Raw genomic sequence first — 5820 nt, 5'->3', positions numbered from 1 at the left:
GGGAAGCTGTGGGTTAGTGAGAGGGAAGCTGTGGGTTAGTGAGAGGGAAGCTGTGGGTTACAATGTTACCTTGTATAAATGCTGTGGTAGACGTGGTCGAGGGTTCTACGTAGATGATGCTAATCTGGTGTAGTCCTTGTGGAGGCCTATTGCTACCTTTGCCTTCAGCTGTCTCTTGATTTTACCTTCTACACAAACACACACGGGGCCAGGAGCTGTGTGAATCAACCTCTGCAACCACAAGTAGGTCAGTACACCACTACACTCTTGGCTGTATCGCAGCTAAGGCAGTGAAAATCCTTGTATTATGATCCATTCTTCACAATTAAGTATAGACATACCTTCCTCAAGCCTCGTTCTCCCTTATATATATATACACTAAACTAAGCCTGCAATGCCGTATATACACATTAATCGGAATATACAAATCTCCATCACATCTTTTTTTTTCATTTCGAAAATATACCACTTTTAAGGGAATTGTGTAATTTCCATGACTACCGCAATTAATTTAGAACGTTAAATCACTTAATTAAGCTCCATAATATAGTGATACACACCAGGAGCCAGGGGTTCAACCCCCACCAACGTGAGAAAGGTAATTACACAGCCACACACTACACCGTCGTCCACTACACTGGTGTTCTCAGACTGGTGGTGGTGGGCATGAGGCACTTGTGATGGGCAGTGCCACCCCACCCAGGTGGGGAGTGCCCACCACCCACATGTCTGCTTGCCCGCCCATCCACGAAATTCCCTACAAACTCACCCACTTCCTTGCTGCTCATTTCCCTCCACACCCACCCATCTACTTTCCAGCCCAATTATCCACTTCCTACCCACCCTCTTTTATACTCACTAATTCATAGGATGGGTGTGTGTGGGGTGACTACCACCCATTAGATGGGTATGGGATATCATCCACAGGATGGGTATGGGGTAATTATCATCCACAGGATGGGTATGGGGTAACCATCATCCACAAGATGGGTATGAGGTAACCATTCACGAGATGGGTATGGGGTAACCATCACTCACAGGATGGTTATGGGGTAACCATCGTCCACAGGATGGGTATGGGGTAACCATCATCCACAGGATGGGTATGGGGTAACCATCATCCACAGGATGGGTATGGGGTAACTATCATCCACAAGATGGGTATGGGGTAACCATCCACAGGATGGGTATGAGGTAACCAGCACCCACAGGATGGGTATGGGGTAACCATCACCCACAGGATGGGTATAGGATAACCATCATCCACAGGATGGGTATGGGGTAACCATCACCCACAGGATGGGTATGGGGTAACCATCACCCACAGGATGGGTATGGGGTAACCATCACCCACAGGATGGGTATGGGGTAACCATCACCCACAGGATGGGTATGGGGTAACCATCACCCACAGGATGGGTATGGGGTAACCATCACCCACAGGATGGGTATGGGGTAACCATCACCCACAGGATGGGTATGGGGTAACCATCACCCACAGGATGGGTATGGGGTAACCATCACCCACAGGATGGGTATAGGATAACCATCATCCACAGGATGGGTATGGGGTAACCATCACCCACAGGATGGGTATGGGGTAACCATCACCCACAGGATGGGTATGGGGTAACCATCACCCACAGGATGGGTATGGGGTAACCATCACCCACAGGATGGGTATGGGGTAACCATCACCCACAGGATGGGTATGGGGTAACCATCACCCACAGGATGGGTATAGGATAACCATCATCCACAGGATGGGTATGGGGTAACCATCATCCACAGGATGGGTATGGGGTAACCATCACCCACAGGATGGGTATGGGATAACCATCACCCACAGGATGGGTATAGGATAACCATCACCCACAGGATGGGTATAGGATAACCATCACCCACAGGATGGGTATAGGATAACCATCATCCACAGGATGGGTATGGGGTAACCATCACCCACAGGATGGGTATGGGGTAACCATCACCCACAGGATGGGTATGGGGTAACCATCACCCACAGGATGGGTATAGGATAACCATCATCCACAGGATGGGTATGGGGTAACCATCATCCACAGGATGGGTATAGGATAACCATCATCCACAGGATGGGTATGGGGTAACCATCATCCACAGGATGGGTATGGGTTAACCATCACCCACAGGATGGGTATAGGATAACCATCATCCACAGGATGGGTATGGGGTAACCATCACCCACAGGATGGGTATGGGGTAACCATCACCCACAGGATGGGTATGGGGTAACCATCACCCACAGGATGGGTATGGGGTAACCATCACCCACAGGATGGGTATGGGGTAACCATCACCCACAGGATGGGTTACCCCATCACCCACAGGATGGGTATGGGGGTGAACAATAAATAGCAACTTGTAGGACCTTGGGAATGGGGGGCCTGAGTAAATATTTGGTTTTCCACCCTTTGTAAATATAAGTTAGTTAAAAAACACCTGTATGGTGTACACCAGACCTAGCTTAATGATGATAATAATGATGACTTTGATGTTGATGATGATAACCTTGATGTTCATGGTGACCACCTTGATATTGATGATGATCTTGACAATTGTGGATAGATTTCCACACGACTGAAGGGGCGAGAGAAACTTTCCTGCCTTAAATTATTGTTATTATATTTAGGGAAGCAATACAACCACAGCACCTCGGGAGGACAGTTCTAAGCCCTTGAATCAAGAGCCCTTCACCAGCATCAAGTCTTGATGGGCCTGACCTTATTATGGGATGCACCAGTCTGACTCAGAGGTCATGATGACAGCCTCCATGTCAGTTTTGAGATGTAAACAATAATTTACAAGCTATTACACATGGTAACTCTTATCTGTAATTAAATAGTATAATTTAAATAAGCTACTTTGTCTGACTTCTGGGCTATCCTGGGTAATTTTTTTAATCGAAGCAGGGTGACCTCCCCCTAAAAAAAAAAAACACCATCATTCACACTATCAGTCTTTGCAGAGGTGCACTGATATGACAGTTTATATGTGACTCTAAACAGCAAATATACCAAACCCCTTCTTTAAAGTGCAGGCCTTGTACTTCCTAGGTAATTTGCACTATGTATAATTATTATTATTATAATAAAAAAGAAGCGCTAAGCCACAAGGGCTATACAGCGCTATGTATAATAATTGTACTTATATGTACCTATGCCTAAATAAACTTACTAATGATAGTAATGTTACCTGGAGTTTACCTGGAGAGAGTTTCGGGGGTCAACGCCCCCGCGGCCCGGTCTGTGACCAGGCCTCCTGGTGGATCAGCGCCTGATCAACCAGGCTGTTGCTGCTGGCTGCACGCAAACCAACGTACGAGCCACAGCCCGGCTGATCAGGAACTGACTTTAGGTGCTTGTCCAGTGCCAGCTTGAAGACTGCCAGGGGTCTGTTGGTAATCCCCCTTATGTGTGCTGGGAGGCAGTTGAACAGTCTCGGGCCCCTGACACTTATTGTATGGTCTCTTAACGTGCTAGTGACACCCCTGCTTTTCATTGGGGGGATGGTGCATCGTCTGCCAAGTCTTTTGCTTTCGTAGTGAGTGATTTTCGTGTGCAAGTTCGGTACTAGTCCCTCTAGGATTTTCCAGGTGTATATAATCATGTATCTCTCCCTCCTGCGTTCCAGGGAATACAGGTTTAGAAACCTCAAGCGCTCCCAGTAATTGAGGTGTTTTATCTCCGTTATGCGCGCCGTGAAAGTTCTCTGTACATTTTCTAGGTCGGCAATTTCACCTGCCTTGAAAGGTGCTGTTAGAGTGCAGCAATATTCCAGCCTAGATAGAACAAGTGACCTGAAGAGTGTCATCATGGGCTTGGCCTCCCTAGTTTTGAAGGTTCTCATTATCCATCCTGTCATTTTTCTAGCAGATGCGATTGATACAATGTTATGGTCCTTGAAGGTGAGATCCTCCGACATAATCACTCCCAGGTCTTTGACGTTGGTGTTTCGCTCTATTTTGTGGCCAGAATTTGTTTTGTACTCTGATGAAGATTTAATTTCCTCATGTTTACCATATCTGAGTAATTGAAATTTCTCATCGTTGAACTTCATATTGTTTTCTGCAGCCCACTGAAAGATTTGGTTGATGTCCGCCTGGAGCCTTGCAGTGTCTGCAATGGAAGACACTGTCATGCAACATCCTATAATTACAGGCTTTACATAGCCTGCAATTTTTTTTCATTAGAAATATTTTTGCTAGTACACACGTTTCACATTAATGTGGGTGTCAACATAGTGTAAATATTGATAACTTAAAACTTTCATCTTAACTTATACAATCAAACAATTTTTTTTATTTTGCTCAAGTAATTTTATAGTCTCATGAAATCGTAATAACGTGATTGCAAACAAACCACTGTATGGGCAGGGATTGAAGTCGTGTTGAGTCGTAAAATTCCCGACCAACGTGTTAGGCACTGGGCCAGCTGGGTACAATAAGATTCATCCAACTAGGTATATCTCTACACCATAGGAAGGTTATCATAAGCACCACTGTGACCACAAATGCAAGCTTTTACAGATGGATCTCCTGCCAGCCAGCCCAGTGGCTAATGCATCAGTCTGGAGTATTATGATTCACTAGACATGAGTTGAATCCCTGCCTATACCGTGGTTTAGTACTGTATCATGATTTTCTAAATACAGCACCAAATAATCCACAAGGGTTTAGTGCAATTTTGCAAGCACCATATAGATTAAAACTGTTTTAAACTTAAAACCTAAAAACATTTTATTAGTAGCTATTAATGAAAATTTATATAAAAAATTTCAAAATATCACATCTAGAATTTCATGTAATGTATAGTACAGTACTAGATTTTTATAAAATCCTTCTTATACATTTTTCTGTGATATAAACTTTTATATAAATACTGTTGGGCTAAATTTTTTTTTTTTATCCTTTGTTTAAAGCATAAAACCTCTTCAAAATTAGCATACTGATGTCATTTAAGGGTTCATGATCCAAGTAATTGAAGCTGTCCTCCTCTTCCTTGGATCTAACCTTACTATCTTCCATTCTCCATGTTCTATATTACCCTTTCAGGTTTAGTGCTTCCCAGTATAATCACAAACCATTAACCATTTTCAAGATTTAGTCACATATGTAATCACCAGTAAAAATAACTAGAGGATATTGTTCCATAACAGAGAGAAAGAATTTATTTTATTTTGCATTTCTAAAATTAAGAATATTCTGCTTAATATTTTTTTCAAAAGCTTAATAAAACATGCATAACAAAGTACATTATACAATATAGCCTGTCCTTCCTTCACAAAGACTGGCACTTTGAAATTTCTGTCATACGAACTTTTATAATGAAGCGCACAATCTCTGCTTGGTTCATCCATACACAAATTTGTTTGTCCAAAATCTCATCCTAATAAAACAAGCATGTGCAGACGAACACAATACTGCCCAGACAGTTTGGCTTAGGCTTTTGTGAGGAGCTTGTGACAGAGTTTGCTGTTTGTTCAAAATTTTGTGGTTTACAGCTGATTAATTATGGCTGTTAAGAGGAAAAGTTTAAAAAATGGTGATACTTCCACCAAAAAATTACTGGTAAGAATCGTATGACACTAAAAATAAAGACTGAAATACAGCCTCTCCTCACTTGGTGACGTACTTGCTTACTGATGACTCGGACTTACGACGGACTCTCTGACCAGTATGCATAGCTAAATAATGTATATTACAGCTGATTTCCTCTATTCTGTTTATACAATATACAGTACACTACAGTATAAACATTTAAAAATATATTAAAAAAGTTATAA

The sequence above is a fragment of the Cherax quadricarinatus genome, chromosome 87 (assembly GCF_038502225.1).
Source record: "Cherax quadricarinatus isolate ZL_2023a chromosome 87, ASM3850222v1, whole genome shotgun sequence".
Classification (NCBI taxonomy): domain Eukaryota; kingdom Metazoa; phylum Arthropoda; class Malacostraca; order Decapoda; family Parastacidae; genus Cherax; species Cherax quadricarinatus.
The sequence above is the reverse complement of the archived record's forward strand: the minus strand, read 5'-3'. Positions refer to the sequence as shown.